The sequence below is a fragment of the Diorhabda sublineata genome, unplaced genomic scaffold, assembly GCF_026230105.1.
Source record: "Diorhabda sublineata isolate icDioSubl1.1 unplaced genomic scaffold, icDioSubl1.1 Dsub_17, whole genome shotgun sequence".
NCBI classification, from domain to species: Eukaryota; Metazoa; Arthropoda; class Insecta; order Coleoptera; family Chrysomelidae; genus Diorhabda; species Diorhabda sublineata.
Genome location: NW_026614100.1, coordinates 392,141 through 411,747, shown reverse-complemented (window position 1 = coordinate 411,747; position 19,607 = coordinate 392,141).

Here is a 19,607-nt window from a genome sequence, read left to right as displayed (position 1 = left end):
TATCATCGAATACCATCGATTGAAGCCCATTGAGGTCAACTGTCACTTTGTAATATTTGAAAATTTTCAAAATCTATCTTCCTAATTTGAAGTCGAATCCCAACATTTCTTATATATTTGAGTGAGTTAGCATCTAACTTTGTCAGATATCATCGATTAACATCGATTGAAGCCCATTGAGGTCTACTGTCACTTTGTAATAATTGAAAATTTTCAAAGTCTATCTTCCTAATTTAAAGTCGAATTCCAACATTTCTCATATATTTGAGTGAGTTTGTATCTAACTTTGTCAGATATCATCGAATAACATCGATGAAGCCCATTGATGTCAACTGTCACTTTGTAATAATTGAAAATTTTCAAAGTCTATCTTCCTAATTTGAAGTCGAATCTCAACATTTCTTATATATTTGAGTGAGTTTGCATCTAACTTTGTCAGATATCATCGAATAACATCGATTGAAGCCCATTGAGGTCGAATGTCAATTTGTAATAATTGAAAATTTTCAAGGTCTATCCTCCTAATTTGAGGTCGAATTTCAACATTTCTCATATATTTGAGTGAGTTTGCATCTAACTTTGTCAGATATCATCGAATAACATCGATTGAAGCCAATTGAGGTCAACTGTCACTTTGTAATAATTGAAAATTTTCAGTCTATCTTCCTAATTTGAAGTCGAATTCCAACATTTCTTATATATTTTAGTGATTTTGTATCTAACTTTGTCAGATATCATCGAATAACATCCATTGAAGCCCATTGAGGTCAACTGTCACTTTGTAATAATTGAAAATTTTCAAAGAATATCTTCCTAATTTGAGGTCGAATTTCAACATTTCTCATATATTTGAGTGAGTTTGCATCTAACTTCGTCAGATATCATCGAATAACATCGATTGAAGACATTGAGGTCAACTGTCACTTTGTGTTAATTGAAAATTTTCAAAGTCTATCTTCCTAATTTGAAGTCGAATTTCAACATTTCTCATATATTTGAGTGAGTTTGCATCTAACTCTGTCGGATATCATCGAATAACATCGATTGAAGCCCATTGAGGACAACTGTCACTTTGTAATAATTGAAAATTTCCAAAGTCTATCTTCCTAAATTGAAGTCGAATTCCAACATTTCTTATATATTTGAGTGAGTTTGCATCTAACTTTGTCAGATATCATCGAATAACATCCATTGAAGCCCATTGAGGTCAACTGTCACTTTGTAATAATTGAAAATTTTCAAAGTCTATCTTCCTAATTTGAAGTCGAATTCCAACATTTCTCATATATTTGAGTGAGTTTGTATCTAACTTTGTCAGATATCATCGAATAACATCGATTGAAGCCCATTGAGGTCAACTGTCACTTTGTAATAATTGAAAATTTTCAAAGTTTATCTTCCTAATTTGAAGTCGAACTCCAACTTTTCTCATACATTTGAGTGATTTAGCATCTAACTTTGTCAGATATCATCGAATAACATCCATTGAAGCCCATTGAGGTCAACTGTCACTTTGTAATAATTGAAAATTTTCAAAGTCTATCTTCCTAATTTGAAGTCGAATTTCAACATTTCTCAAATATTTGAGTGAGTTTGCATCTAACTTTGTCAGATATCATCGAATAACATCGATTGAAGCCAATTGAGGTCAACTGTCACTTTGTAATAATTGAAAATTTTCAGTCTATCTTCCTAATTTGAAGTCGAATTCCAACATTTCTTATATATTTTAGTGATTTTGCATCTAACTTTGTCAGATATCATCGAATAACATCCATTGAAGCCCATTGAGGTCAACTGTCACTTTGTAATAATTGGAAATTTTCAAAGAATATCTTCCTAATTTGAGGTCGAATTTCAACATTTCTTATATATTTGAGGGAGTTTGCATCTAACTTTGTCAGATATCATCGAATAACATCCATTGAAGCCCATTGAGGTCAACTGTCACTTTGTAATAATTGAAAATTTCCAAAGAATATCTTCCTAATTTGAGGTCGAATTTCAACATTTCTTATATATTTGAGTGAGTTTGCATCTAACTTTGTCAGATATCATCGAATAACATCCATTGAAGCCCATTGAGGTCAACTGGCACTTTGTAATAATTGAAAATTTCCAAAGTCTATCTTCCTAAATTGAAGTCGAATTCCAACATTTCTTATATATTTGAGTGAGTTTGCATCTACCTTTGTCAGATATCATCGAATAACATCCATTGAAGCCCATTGAGGTCAACTGTCACTTTGTAATAATTGAAAATTTTCAGTCTATCTTCCTAATTTGAAGTCGAATTCCAACATTTCTCATACATTTGAGTGAGTTTGCATCTAACTTTGTCAGATATCATCGAATAACATCGATTGAAGCCCATTGAGGTCAACTGTCACTTTGTAATAATTGAAAATTTTCAAAGTCTATCTTCCTAATTTGAAGTCGAATTCCAACATTTCTTATATATTTGAGTGAGTTAGCATCTAACTTTGTCAGATATCATCGAATAACATCGATTGAAGCCCATTGAGGTCTACTGTCACTTTGTAATAATTGAAAATTTTCAAAGTCTATCTTCCTAATTTAAAGTCGAATTCCAACATTTCTCATATATTTGAGTGAGTTTGTATCTAACTTTGTCAGATATCATCGAATAACATCGATGAAGCCCATTGATGTCAACTGTCACTTTGTAATAATTGAAAATTTTCAAAGTCTATCTTCCTAATTTGAAGTCGAATCTCAACATTTCTTATATATTTGAGTGAGTTTGCATCTAACTTTGTCAGATATCATCGAATAACATCGATTGAAGCCCATTGAGGTCGAATGTCAATTTGTAATAATTGAAAATTTTCAAGGTCTATCTTCCTAATTTGAGGTCGAATTTCAACATTTCTCATATATTTGAGTGAGTTTGCATCTAACTTTGTCAGATATCATCGAATAACATCGATTGAAGCCAATTGAGGTCAACTGTCACTTTGTAATAATTGAAAATTTTCAGTCTATCTTCCTAATTTGAAGTCGAATTCCAACATTTCTTATATATTTTAGTGATTTTGCATCTAACTTTGTCAGATATCATCGAATAACATCCATTGAAGCCCATTGAGGTCAACTGTCACTTTGTAATAATTGAAAATTTTCAAAGAATATCTTCCTAATTTGAGGTCGAATTTCAACATTTCTCATATATTTGAGTGAGTTTGCATCTAACTTCGTCAGATATCATCGAATAACATCGATTGAAGACATTGAGGTCAACTGTCACTTTGTGTTAATTGAAAATTTTCAAAGTCTATCTTCCTAATTTGAAGTCGAATTTCAACATTTCTCATATATTTGAGTGAGTTTGCATCTAACTCTGTCGGATATCATCGAATAACATCGATTGAAGCCCATTGAGGTCAACTGTCACTTTGTAATAATTGAAAATTTCCAAAGTCTATCTTCCTAAATTGAAGTCGAATTCCAACATTTCTTATATATTTGAGTGAGTTTGCATCTAACTTTGTCAGATATCATCGAATAACATCCATTGAAGCCCATTGAGGTCAACTGTCACTTTGTAATAATTGAAAATTTTCAAAGTCTATCTTCCTAATTTGAAGTCGAATTCCAACATTTCTCATACATTTGAGTGAGTTTGCATCTAACTTTGTCAGATATCATCGAATAACATCGATTGAAGCCCATTGAGGTCAACTGTCACTTTGTAATAATTGAAAATTTTCAAAGTCTACCTTCCTAATTTGAAGTCGAATTTCAACATTTCTTATATATTTGAGTGAGTTTGCATCTAACTTTGTCAGATATCATCGAATAACATCGATTGAAGCCCATTGAGGTCAACTGTCACTTTGTAATAATTGAAAATTTTCAAAGTCTATCTTCCTAATTTAAAGTCGAATTCCAACATTTCTCATATATTTGAGTGAGTTTGTATCTAACTTTGTCAGATATCATCGAATAACATCGATTGAAGCCCATTGAGGTCAACTGTCACTTTGTAATAATTGAAAATTTTCAAAGTTTATCTTCCTAATTTGAAGTCGAACTCCAACTTTTCTCATATATTTGAGTGATTTAGCATCTAACTTTGTCAGATATCATCGAATAACATCCATTGAAGCCCATTGAGGTCAACTGTCACTTTGTAATAATTGAAAATTTTCAAAGTCTATCTTCCTAATTTGAAGTCGAATTTCAACATTTCTCAAATATTTGAGTGAGTTTGAATCTTACTTTGTCAGATATCATCGAATAACATCGATTGAAGCCCATTGAGGTCGAATGTCACTTTGTAATAATTGAAAATTTTCAAAGTCTATCTTCCTAATTTAAAGTCGAATTCCAACATTTCTCATATATTTGAGTGAGTTTGTATCTAACTTTGTCAGATATCATCGAATAACATCGATGAAGCCCATTGATGTCAACTGTCACTTTGTAATAATTGAAACTTTTCAAAGTCTATCTTCCTAATTTGAAGTCGAATCTCAACATTTCTTATATATTTGAGTGAGTTTGCATCTAACTTTGTCAGATATCATCGAATAACATCGATTGAAGCCCATTGAGGTCGAATGTCAATTTGTAATAATTGAAAATTTTCAAGGTCTATCTTCCTAATTTGAGGTCGAATTTCAACATTTCTCATATATTTGAGTGAGTTTGCATCTAACTTTGTCAGATATCATCGAATAACATCGATTGAAGCCAATTGAGGTCAACTGTCACTTTGTAATAATTGAAAATTTTCAGTCTATCTTCCTAATTTGAAGTCGAATTCCAACATTTCTTATATATTTTAGTGATTTTGCATCTAACTTTGTCAGATATCATCGAATAACATCCATTGAAGCCCATTGAGGTCAACTGTCACTTTGTAATAATTGAAAATTTTCAAAGAATATCTTCCTAATTTGAGGTCGAATTTCAACATTTCTCATATATTTGAGTGAGTTTGCATCTAACTTCGTCAGATATCATCGAATAACATCGATTGAAGACATTGAGGTCAACTGTCACTTTGTGTTAATTGAAAATTTTCAAAGTCTATCTTCCTAATTTGAAGTCGAATTTCAACATTTCTCATATATTTGAGTGAGTTTGCATCTAACTCTGTCGGATATCATCGAATAACATCGATTGAAGCCCATTGAGGTCAACTGTCACTTTGTAATAATTGAAAATTTTCAAAGTCTATCTTCCTAATTTGAAGTCGAATTTCAACATTTCTTATATATTTGAGTGAGTTTGCATCTAACTTTGTCAGATATCATCGAATAACATCGATTGAAGCCCATTGAGGTCAACTGTCACTTTGTAATAATTGAAAATTTTCAAAGTCTATCTTCCTAATTTGAAGTCGAATTTCAACATTTCTTATATATTTGAGTGAGTTTGCATCTAACTTTGTCAGATATCATCGAATAACATCGATTGAAGCCCATTGAGGTCAACTGTCACTTTGTAATAATTGAAAATTTTCAAAGTCTATCTTCCTAATTTAAAGTCGAATTCCAACATTTCTCATATATTTGAGTGAGTTTGTATCTAACTTTGTCAGATATCATCGAATAACATCCATTGAAGCCCATTGAGGTCAACTGTCACTTTGTAATAATTGAAAATTTTCAAAGAATATCTTCCTAATTTGAGGTCGAATTTCAACATTTCTCATATATTTGAGTGGGTTTGCATCTAACTTCGTCAGATATCATCGAATAACATCGATTGAAGACATTGAGGTCAACTGTCACTTTGTGTTAATTGAAAATTTTCAAAGTCTATCTTCCTAATTTGAAGTCGAATTTCAACATTTCTCATATATTTGAGTGAGTTTGCATCTAACTCTGTCGGATATCATCGAATAACATCGATTGAAGCCCATTGAGGTCAACTGTCACTTTGTAATAATTGAAAATTTCCAAAGTCTATCTTCCTAATTTGAAGTCGAATTCCAACATTTCTCATACATTTGAGTGAGTTTGCATCTAACTTTGTCAGATATCATCGAATAACATCGATTGAAGCCCATTGAGGTCAACTGTCACTTTGTAATAATTGAAAATTTTCAAAGTCTATCTTCCTAATTTAAAGTCGAATTCCAACATTTCTCATATATTTGAGTGAGTTTGTATCTAACTTTGTCAGATATCATCGAATAACATCGATTGAAGCCCATTGAGGTCAACTGTCACTTTGTAATAATTGAAAATTTTCAAAGTTGATCTTCCTAATTTGAAGTCGAATTCCAACATTTCTTATATATTTGAGTGAGTTTGCATCTAACTTTGTCAGATATCATCGAATAACATCCATTGAAGCCCATTGAGGTCAACTGTCACTTTGTTATAATTGAAAACCTTCAAAGTCTATCTTCCTAATTTGAAGTCGAATTCCAACATTTCTTATATATTTGATTGAGTTTGCATCTAACTTTGTCAGATATCATCGAATAACATCCATTGAAGCCCATTGAGGTCAACTGTCACTTTGTTATAATTGAAAATTTTCAAAGTCTATCTTCCTAATTTGAAGTCAAATTTCAACATTTCTCAAATATTTGAGTGAGTTTGAATCTTACTTTGTCAGATATCATCGAATAACATCGATTGAAGCCCATTGAGGTCGAATGTCACTTTGTAATAATTGAAAATTTTCAAAGTCTATCTTCCTAATTTGAAGTCGAATTCCAACATTTCTTATATATTTGAGTGAGTTTGCATCTAACTTTGTCAGATATCATCGAATAACATCCATTGAAGCCCATTGAGGTCAACTGTCACTTTGTTATAATTGAAAACTTTCAAAGTCTATCTTCCTAATTTGAAGTCGAATTCCAACATTTCTTATATATTTGATTGAGTTTGCATCTAACTTTGTCAGATATCATCGAATAACATCCATTGAAGCCCATTGAGGTCAACTGTCACTTTGTTATAATTGAAAACTTTCAAAGTCTCTCTTCCTAATTTGAAGTCGAATTCCAACATTTCTTATATATTTGATTGAGTTTGCATCTAACTTTGTCAGATATCATCGAATAACATCGATTGAAGCCCATTGAGGTCAACTGTCACTTTGTAATAATTGAAAATTTTCAAAGTTTATCTTCCTAATTTGAAGTCGAACTCCAACTTTTCTCATATATTTGAGTGATTTTGCATCTAACTTTGTCAGATATCATCGAATAACATCGATTGAAGCCCATTGAGGTCAACTGTCACTTTGTAATAATTGAAAATTTTCAAAGTTTATCTTCCTAATTTGAAGTCGAACTCCAACTTTTCTCATATATTTGAGTGATTTTGCATCTAACTTTGTCAGATATCATCGAATAACATCCATTGAAGCCCATTGAGGTCAGCTGTCACTTTGTAATAATTGAAAATTTTCAAAGTCTATCTTCTTAATTTGAAGTCGAATTTCAACATTTCTCAAATATTTGAGTGAGTTTGAATCTTACTTTGTCAGATATCATCGAATAACATCGATTGAAGCCCATTGAGGTCGAATGTCACTTTGTAATAATTGAAAATTTTCAAAGTCTATCTTCCTAATTTGAAGTCGAATTCCAACATTTCTTATATATTTGAGTGAGTTTGCATCTAACTTTGTCAGATATCATCGAATAACATCCATTGAAGCCCATTGAGGTCAACTGTCACTTTGTTATAATTGAAAACTTTCAAAGTCTATCTTCCTAATTTGAAGTCGAATTCCAACATTTCTTATATATTTGATTGAGTTTGCATCTAACTTTGTCAGATATCATCGAATAACATCCATTGAAGCCCATTGAGGTCAACTGTCACTTTGTTATAATTGAAAACTTTCAAAGTCTATCTTCCTAATTTGAAGTCGAATTCCAACATTTCTTATATATTTGATTGAGTTTGCATCTAACTTTGTCAGATATCATCGAATAACATCGATTGAAGCCCATTGAGGTCAACTGTCACTTTGTAATAATTGAAAATTTTCAAAGTTTATCTTCCTAATTTGAAGTCGAACTCCAACTTTTCTCATATATTTGAGTGATTTTGCATCTAACTTTGTCAGATATCATCGAATAACATCCATTGAAGCCCATTGAGGTCAACTGTCACTTTGTAATAATTGAAAATTTTCAAAGTCTATCTTCCTAATTTGAAGTCGAATTTCAACATTTCTCAAATATTTGAGTGAGTTTGAATCTTACTTTGTCAGATATCATCGAATAACATCGATTGAAGCCCATTGAGGTCGAATGTCAATTTGTAATAATTGAAAATTTTCAAGGTCTATCTTCCTAATTTGAGGTCGAATTTCAACATTTCTCATATATTTGAGTGAGTTTGCATCTAACTTTGTCAGATATCATCGAATAACATCGATTGAAGCCAATTGAGGTCAACTGTCACTTTGTAATAATTGAAAATTTTCAGTCTATCTTCCTAATTTGAAGTCGAATTCCAACATTTCTTATATATTTTAGTGATTTTGCATCTCACTTCGTCAGATATCATCGAATAACATCCATTGAAGCCCATTGAGGTCAACTGTCACTTTGTAATAATTGAAAATTTTCAAAGAATATCTTCCTAATTTGAGGTCGAATTTCAACATTTCTCATATATTTGAGTGAGTTTGCATCTAAGTTCGTCAGATATCATCGAATAACATCGATTGAAGACATTGAGGTCAACTGTCACTTTGTGTTAATTGAAAATTTTCAAAGTCTATCTTCCTAATTTGAAGTCGAATTTCAACATTTCTCATAAATTTGAGTGAGTTTGCATCTAACTCTGTCGGATATCATCGAATAACATCGATTGAAGCCCATTGAGGTCAACTGTCACTTTGTAATAATTGAAAATTTCCAAAGTCTATCTTCCTAAATTGAAGTCGAATTCCAACATTTCTTATATATTTGAGTGAGTTTGCATCTAACTTTGTCAGATATCATCGAATAACATCCATTGAAGCCCATTGAGGTCAACTGTCACTTTGTAATAATTGAAAATTTTCAAAGTCTATCTTCCTAATTTGAAGTCGAACTTCAACATTTCTTATATATTTGAGTGAGTTTGCATCTAACTTTGTCAGATATCATCGAATAACATCCATTGAAGCCCATTGAGGTCAACTGTCACTTTGTAATAATTGAAAATTTTCAAAGTCTATCTTCCTAATTTGAAGTCGAATTTCAACATTTCTCAAATATTTGAGTGAGTTTGAATCTTACTTTGTCAGATATCATCGAATAACATCGATTGAAGACATTGAGGTCAACTGTCACTTTGTGTTAATTGAAAATTTTCAAAGTCTATCTTCCTAATTTGAAGTCGAATTTCAACATTTCTCATAAATTTGAGTGAGTTTGCATCTAACTCTGTCGGATATCATCGAATAACATCGATTGAAGCCCATTGAGGTCAACTGTCACTTTGTAATAATTGAAAATTTCCAAAGTCTATCTTCCTAAATTGAAGTCGAATTCCAACATTTCTTATATATTTGAGTGAGTTTGCATCTAACTTTGTCAGATATCATCGAATAACATCCATTGAAGCCCATTGAGGTCAACTGTCACTTTGTAATAATTGAAAATTTTCAAAGTCTATCTTCCTAATTTGAAGTCGAACTTCAACATTTCTTATATATTTGAGTGAGTTTGAATCTTACTTTGTCAGATATCATCGAATAACATCGATTGAAGCCCATTGAGGTCGAATGTCACTTTGTAATAATTGAAAATTTTCAAAGTCTATCTTCCTAATTTGAAGTCGAATTCCAACATTTCTTATATATTTGAGTGAGTTTGCATCTAACTTTGTCAGATATCATCGAATAACATCCATTGAAGCCCATTGAGGTCAACTGTCACTTTGTTATAATTGAAAACTTTCAAAGTCTATCTTCCTAATTTGAAGTCGAATTCCAACATTTCTTATATATTTGATTGAGTTTGCATCTAACTTTGTCAGATATCATCGAATAACATCCATTGAAGCCCATTAAGGTCAACTGTCACTTTGTTATAATTGAAAACTTTCAAAGTCTCTCTTCCTAATTTGAAGTCGAATTCCAACATTTCTTATATATTTGATTGAGTTTGCATCTAACTTTGTCAGATATCATCGAATAACATCGATTGAAGCCCATTGAGGTCAACTGTCACTTTGTAATAATTGAAAATTTTCAAAGTTTATCTTCCTAATTTGAAGTCGAACTCCAACTTTTCTCATATATTTGAGTGATTTTGCATCTAACTTTGTCAGATATCATCGAATAACATCGATTGAAGCCCATTGAGGTCAACTGTCACTTTGTAATAATTGAAAATTTTCAAAGTTTATCTTCCTAATTTGAAGTCGAACTCCAACTTTTCTCATATATTTGAGTGATTTTGCATCTAACTTTGTCAGATATCATCGAATAACATCCATTGAAGCCCATTGAGGTCAGCTGTCACTTTGTAATAATTGAAAATTTTCAAAGTCTATCTTCTTAATTTGAAGTCGAATTTCAACATTTCTCAAATATTTGAGTGAGTTTGAATCTTACTTTGTCAGATATCATCGAATAACATCGATTGAAGCCCATTGAGGTCGAATGTCACTTTGTAATAATTGAAAATTTTCAAAGTCTATCTTCCTAATTTGAAGTCGAATTCCAACATTTCTTATATATTTGAGTGAGTTTGCATCTAACTTTGTCAGATATCATCGAATAACATCCATTGAAGCCCATTGAGGTCAACTGTCACTTTGTTATAATTGAAAACTTTCAAAGTCTATCTTCCTAATTTGAAATCGAATTCCAACATTTCTTATATATTTGATTGAGTTTGCATCTAACTTTGTCAGATATCATCGAATAACATCCATTGAAGCCCATTGAGGTCAACTGTCACTTTGTTATAATTGAAAACTTTCAAAGTCTATCTTCCTAATTTGAAGTCGAATTCCAACATTTCTTATATATTTGATTGAGTTTGCATCTAACTTTGTCAGATATCATCGAATAACATCGATTGAAGCCCATTGAGGTCAACTGTCACTTTGTAATAATTGAAAATTTTCAAAGTTTATCTTCCTAATTTGAAGTCGAACTCCAACTTTTCTCATATATTTGAGTGATTTTGCATCTAACTTTGTCAGATATCATCGAATAACATCCATTGAAGCCCATTGAGGTCAACTGTCACTTTGTAATAATTGAAAATTTTCAAAGTCTATCTTCCTAATTTGAAGTCGAATTTCAACATTTCTCAAATATTTGAGTGAGTTTGAATCTTACTTTGTCAGATATCATCGAATAACATCGATTGAAGCCCATTGAGGTCGAATGTCAATTTGTAATAATTGAAAATTTTCAAGGTCTATCTTCCTAATTTGAGGTCGAATTTCAACATTTCTCATATATTTGAGTGAGTTTGCATCTAACTTTGTCAGATATCATCGAATAACATCGATTGAAGCCAATTGAGGTCAACTGTCACTTTGTAATAATTGAAAATTTTCAGTCTATCTTCCTAATTTGAAGTCGAATTCCAACATTTCTTATATATTTTAGTGATTTTGCATCTCACTTCGTCAGATATCATCGAATAACATCCATTGAAGCCCATTGAGGTCAACTGTCACTTTGTAATAATTGAAAATTTTCAAAGAATATCTTCCTAATTTGAGGTCGAATTTCAACATTTCTCATATATTTGAGTGAGTTTGCATCTAAGTTCGTCAGATATCATCGAATAACATCGATTGAAGACATTGAGGTCAACTGTCACTTTGTGTTAATTGAAAATTTTCAAAGTCTATCTTCCTAATTTGAAGTCGAATTTCAACATTTCTCATAAATTTGAGTGAGTTTGCATCTAACTCTGTCGGATATCATCGAATAACATCGATTGAAGCCCATTGAGGTCAACTGTCACTTTGTAATAATTGAAAATTTCCAAAGTCTATCTTCCTAAATTGAAGTCGAATTCCAACATTTCTTATATATTTGAGTGAGTTTGCATCTAACTTTGTCAGATATCATCGAATAACATCCATTGAAGCCCATTGAGGTCAACTGTCACTTTGTAATAATTGAAAATTTTCAAAGTCTATCTTCCTAATTTGAAGTCGAACTTCAACATTTCTTATATATTTGAGTGAGTTTGCATCTAACTTTGTCAGATATCATCGAATAACATCCATTGAAGCCCATTGAGGTCAACTGTCACTTTGTAATAATTGAAAATTTTCAAAGTCTATCTTCCTAATTTGAAGTCGAATTTCAACATTTCTCAAATATTTGAGTGAGTTTGAATCTTACTTTGTCAGATATCATCGAATAACATCGATTGAAGCCCATTGAGGTCAAATGTCACTTTGTAATAATTGAAAATTTTCAAAGTCTATCTTCCTAATTTGAGGTCTAATTTCAACATTTCTCATATATTCGAGTGAGTTTGCATCTAACTTTGTCAGATATCATCGAATAACGTCCATTGAAGCCCATTGAGGTCAACTGTCACTTTGTGATAATTGAAAATTTTCAAAGTCTATCTTCCCCATTTGAAGTCGAATTTCAACATTTCTCATATATTTGAGTGAGTTTGCATCTAACTTTGTCAGATATCATCGAATAACATCCATTGAAGCCAATTGAGGTCAACTGTCACTTTGTAATAATTGAAAATTATCAAAGTCTATCTTCCTAATTTGAAGTCAAATTTCAACATTTCTCATATATTTGAGTGAGTTTGCATCTAACTTTGTCAGATATCATCGAATAACATCCATTGAAGCCCATTGAGGTCAACTGTCACTTTGTAAATATTGAAAATTTTCAAAGTCTATCTTCCTAATTTGAAGTCGAATTTCAACATATCTCATATATTTGAGTGAGTTTGCATCTAACTTTGTCAGATATCATCGAATAACATCGATTGAAGCCCATTGAGGTCAACTGTCACTTTGTAATAATTGAAAATTTTCAAAGTCTATCTTCCTAATTTGAAGTCGAATTTCAACATTTCTTATATATTTGATTGAGTTTGCATCTTACTTTGTCAGATATCATCGAATAACATCCATTGAAGCCCATAGAGGTCAACTGTCACTTTGTAATAATTGAAAATTTTCAAATTCTATCTTCCTAATTTGAAGTAGAATTTCAACATTTCTCATATATTTGAGTGAGTTTGCATCTAACTTTGTCAGATATCATCGAATAATATCCATTGAAGCCCATTGAGGTCAACTCTCACTTTGTGTTAATTGAAAATTTCCAAAGTCTATCTTCCTAATTTGAAGTCGAATTTCAACATTTCTCATATATTTGAGTGAGTTTGCATCTAACTTTGTCAGATATCATCGAATACCATCGATTGAAGCCCATTGAGGTCAACTGTCACTTTGTAATAATTGAAAATTTTCAAAATCTATCTTCCTAATTTGAAGTCGAATTCCAACATTTCTCATATATTTGAGTGAGTTAGCATCTAACTTTGTCAGATATCATCGAATAACATCGATTGAAGCCCATTGAGGTCTACTGTCACTTTGTAATAATTGAAAATTTTCAAAGTCTATCTTCCTAATTTAAAGTCGAATTCCAACATTTCTCATATATTTGAGTGAGTTTGTATCTAACTTTGTCAGATATCATCGAATAACATCGATGAAGCCCATTGATGTCAACTGTCACTTTGTAATAATTGAAAATTTTCAAAGTCTATCTTCCTAATTTGAAGTCGAATCTCAACATTTCTTATATATTTGAGTGAGTTTGCATCTAACTTTGTCAGATATCATCGAATAACATCGATTGAAGCCCATTGAGGTCGAATGTCAATTTGTAATAATTGAAAATTTTCAAGGTCTATCTTCCTAATTTGAGGTCGAATTTCAACATTTCTCATATATTTGAGTGAGTTTGCATCTAACTTTGTCAGATATCATCGAATAACATCCATTGAAGCCCATTGAGGTCAACTGTCACTTTGTAATAATTGAAAATTTTCAGTCTATCTTCCTAATTTGGAGTCGAATTCCAACATTTCTTATATATTTTAGTGATTTTGCATCTAACTTTGTCAGATATCATCGAATAACATCCATTGAAGCCCATTGAGGTCAACTGTCACTTTGTAATAATTGAAAATTTTCAAAGAATATCTTCCTAATTTGAGGTCGAATTTCAACATTTCTCATATATTTGAGTGAGTTTGCATCTAACTTCGTCAGATATCATCGAATAACATCGATTGAAGACATTGAGGTCAACTGTCACTTTGTAATAATTGAAAATTTCCAAAGTCTATCTTCCTAAATTGAAGTCGAATTCCAACATTTCTTATATATTTTAGTGATTTTGCATCTAACTTTGTCAGATATCATCGAATAACATCCATTGAAGCCCATTGAGGTCAACTGTCACTTTGTAATAATTGAAAATTTTCAAAGTCTATCTTCCTAATTTGAAGTCGAATTTCAACATTTCTCATATATTTGAGTGAGTTTGCATCTAACTCTGTCGGATATCATCGAATAACATCGATTGAAGCCCATTGAGGTCAACTGTCACTTTGTAATAATTGAAAATTTCCAAAGTCTATCTTCCTAAATTGAAGTCGAATTCCAACATTTCTTATATATTTGAGTGAGTTTGCATCTAACTTTGTCAGATATCATCGAATAACATCCATTGAAGCCCATTGAGGTCAACTGTCACTTTGTAATAATTGAAAATTTTCAAATTCTATCTTCCTAATTTAAAGTCGAATTCCAACATTTCTCATATATTTGAGTGAGTTTGTATCTAACTTTGTCAGATATCATCGAATAACATCGATGAAGCCCATTGATGTCAACTGTCACTTTGTAATAATTGAAAATTTTCAAAGTCTATCTTCCTAATTTGAAGTCGAATCTCAACATTTCTTATATATTTGAGTGAGTTTGCATCTAACTTTGTCAGATATCATCGAATAACATCGATTGAAGCCCATTGAGGTCGAATGTCAATTTGTAATAATTGAAAATTTTCAAGGTCTATCTTCCTAATTTGAGGTCGAATTTCAACATTTCTCATATATTTGAGTGAGTTTGCATCTAACTTTGTCAGATATCATCGAATAACATCCATTGAAGCCCATTGAGGTCAACTGTCACTTTGTAATAATTGAAAATTTTCAGTCTATCTTCCTAATTTGGAGTCGAATTCCAACATTTCTTATATATTTTAGTGATTTTGCATCTAACTTTGTCAGATATCATCGAATAACATCCATTGAAGCCCATTGAGGTCAACTGTCACTTTGTAATAATTGAAAATTTTCAAAGAATATCTTCCTAATTTGAGGTCGAATTTCAACATTTCTCATATATTTGAGTGAGTTTGCATCTAACTTCGTCAGATATCATCGAATAACATCGATTGAAGACATTGAGGTCAACTGTCACTTTGTAATAATTGAAAATTTCCAAAGTCTATCTTCCTAAATTGAAGTCGAATTCCAACATTTCTTATATATTTTAGTGATTTTGCATCTAACTTTGTCAGATATCATCGAATAACATCCATTGAAGCCCATTGAGGTCAACTGTCACTTTGTAATAATTGAAAATTTTCAAAGTCTATCTTCCTAATTTGAAGTCGAATTTCAACATTTCTCATATATTTGAGTGAGTTTGCATCTAACTCTGTCGGATATCATCGAATAACATCGATTGAAGCCCATTGAGGTCAACTGTCACTTTGTAATAATTGAAAATTTCCAAAGTCTATCTTCCTAAATTGAAGTCGAATTCCAACATTTCTTATATATTTGAGTGAGTTTGCATCTAACTTTGTCAGATATCATCGAATAACATCCATTGAAGCCCATTGAGGTCAACTGTCACTTTGTAATAATTGAAAATTTTCAAATTCTATCTTCCTAATTTGAAGTAGAATTTCAACATTTCTCATATATTTGAGTGAGTTTGCATCTAACTTTGTCAGATATCATCGAATAATATCCATTGAAGCCCATTGAGGTCAACTGTCACTTTGTGTTAATTGAAAATTTTCAAAGTCTATCTTCCTAATTTGAAGTCGAATTTCAACATTTCTCATATATTTGAGTGAGTTTGCATCTAACTTTGTCAGATATCATCGAATACCATCGATTGAGGCCCATTGAGGTCAACTGTCACTTTGTTATAATTGAAAATTTTCAAAATCTATCTTCCTAATTTGAAGTCGAATTCCAACATTTCTCATATATTTGAGTGAGTTAGCATCTAACTCTGTCGGATATCATCGAATAACATCGATTGAAGCCCATTGAGGTCAACTGTCACTTTGTAATAATTGAAAATTTCCAAAGTCTATCTTCCTAAATTGAAGTCGAATTTCAACATTTCTCATATATTTGAGTGAGTTTGCATCTAACTTTGTCAGATATCATTGAATAACATCGATTGAAGCCAATTGAGGTCAACTGTCACTTTGTAATAATTGAAAATTTTCAGTCTATCTTCCTAATTTGAAGTCGAATTCCAACATTTCTTATATATTTTAGTGATTTTGCATCTAACTTTGTCAGATATCATCGAATAACATCCATTGAAGCCCATTGAGGTCAACTGTCACTTTGTAATAATTGAAAATTTTCAAAGAATATCTTCCTAATTTGAGGTCGAATTTCAACATTTCTCATATATTTGAGTGAGTTTGCATCTAACTTCGTCAGATATCATCGAATAACATCGATTGAAGACATTGAGGTCAACTGTCACTTTGTGTTAATTGAAAATTTTCAAAGTCTATTTTCCTAATTTGAAGTCGAATTTCAACATTTCTCATATATTTGAGTGAGTTTGCATCTAACTCTGTCGGATATCATCGAATAACATCGATTGAAGCCCATTGAGGTCAACTGTCACTTTGTAATAATTGAAAATTTCCAAAGTCTATCTTCCTAAATTAAAGTCGAATTCCAACATTTCTTATATATTTGAGTGAGTTTGCATCTAACTTTGTCAGATATCATCGAATAACATCCATTGAAGCCCATTGAGGTCAACTGTCACTTTGTAATAATTGAAAATTTTCAAATTCTATCTTCCTAATTTGAAGTAAAATTTCAACATTTCTCATATATTTGAGTGAGTTTGCATCTAACTTTGTCAGATATCATCGAATAATATCCATTGAAGCCCATTGAGGTCAACTGTCACTTTGTGTTAATTGAAAATTTTCAAAGTCTATCTTCCTAATTTGAAGTCGAATTTCAACATTTCTCATATATTTGAGTGAGTTTGCATCTAACTTTGTCAGATATCATCGAATACCATCGATTGAAGCCCATTGAGGTCAACTGTCACTTTGTAATAATTGAAAATTTTCAAATTCTATCTTCCTAATTTGAAGTCGAATTTCAACATTTCTCATATATTTGAGTGAGTTTGCATCCAAATCTGTCGGATATCATCGAATAACATCGATTGAAGCCCATTGAGGTCAACTGTCACTTTGTAATAATTGAAAATTTCCAAAGTCTATCTTCCTAAATTGAAGTCGAATTCCAACATTTCTTATATATTTGAGTGAGTTTGCATCTAACTTTGTCAGATATCATCGAATAACATCCATTGAAGCCCATTGAGGTCAACTGTCACTTTGTAATAATTGAAAATTTTCAAAGTCTATCTTCCTAATTTGAAGTCGAATTTCAACATTTCTCAAATATTTGAGTGAGTTTGAATCTTACTTTGTCAGATATCATCGAATAACATCGATTGAAGCCCATTGAGGTCAAATGTCACTTTGTAATAATTGAAAATTTTCAAAGTCTATCTTCCTAATTTGAGGTCTAATTTCAACATTTCTCATATATTCGAGTGAGTTTGCATCTAACTTTGTCAGATATCATCGAATAACATCAATTGAAGCCCATTGAGGTCAACTGTCACTTTGTAATAATTGAAAATTTTCAGTCTATCTTCCTAATTTGAAGCCGAATTCTAACATTTCTCATATATTTGAGTGAGTTTACATCTAACTTTGTCAGATATCATCGAATAACATCCATTGAAGCCCAATGAGGTCAACTGTCACTTTGTAATAATTGAAAATTTTCAAAATCTATCTTCCTAATTTGAAGTCGAATTCCAACATTTCTCATATATTTGAGTGAGTTTGCATCTAACTTTGTCAGATATCATCGAATAACATCCATTGAAGCCCATTGAGGTCAACTGTCACTTTGTGATAATTGAAAATTTTCAAAGTCTATCTTCCCAATTTGAAGTCGAATTTCAACATTTCTCATATATTTGAGTGAGTTTGCATCTAACTTTGTCAGATATCATCGAATAACATCCATTGAAGCCAATTGAGGTCAACTGTCACTTTGTAATAATTGAAAATTATCAAAGTCTATCTTCCTAATTTGAAGTCGAATTTCAACATTTCTCATATATTTGAGTGAGTTTGCATCTAACTTTGTCAGATATCATCGAATAACATCCATTGAAGCCCATTGAGGTCAACTGTCACTTTGTAAATATTGAAAATTTTCAAAGTCTATCTTCCTAATTTGAAGTCGAATTCCAACATTTCTCATATATTTGAGTGAGTTTGCATCTTACTTTGTCAGATATCATCGAATAACATCCATTGAAGCCCATAGAGGTCAACTGTCACTTTGTAATAATTGAAAATTTTCAAATTCTATCTTCCTAATTTGAAGTAGAATTTCAACATTTCTCATATATTTGAGTGAGTTTGCATCTAACTTTGTCAGATATCATCGAATAATATCCATTGAAGCCCATTGAGGTCAACTGTCACTTTGTGTTAATTGAAAATTTTCAAAGTCTATCTTCCTAATTTGAAGTCGAATTTCAACATTTCTCATATATTTGAGTGAGTTTGCATCTAACTTTGTCAGATATCATCGAATACCATCGATTGAAGCCCATTGAGGTCAACTGTCACTTTGTAATAATTGAAAATTTTCAAAATCTATCTTCCTAATTTGAAGTCGAATTCCAACATTTCTTATATATTTGAGTGAGTTAGCATCTAACTTTGTCAGATATCATCGAATAACATCGATTGAAGCCCATTGAGGTCTACTGTCACTTTGTAATAATTGAAAATTTTCAAAGTCTATCTTCCTAATTTAAAGTCGAATTCCAACATTTCTCATATATTTGAGTGAGTTTGTATCTAACTTTGTCAGATATCATCGAATAACATCGATGAAGCCCATTGATGTCAACTGTCACTTTGTAATAATTGAAAATTTTCAAAGTCTATCTTCCTAATTTGAAGTCGAATCTCAACATTTCTTATATATTTGAGTGAGTTTGCATCTTACTTTGTCAGATATCATCGAATAACATCCATTGAAGCCCATTGAGGTCAACTGTCACTTTGTAATAATTGAAAATTTTCAAATTCTATCTTCCTAATTTGAAGTAAAATTTCAACATTTCTCATATATTTGAGTGAGTTTGCATCTAACTTTGTCAGATATCATCGAATAATATCCATTGAAGCCCATTGAGGTCAACTGTCACTTTGTGTTAATTGAAAATTTTCAAAGTCTATCTTCCTAATTTGAAGTC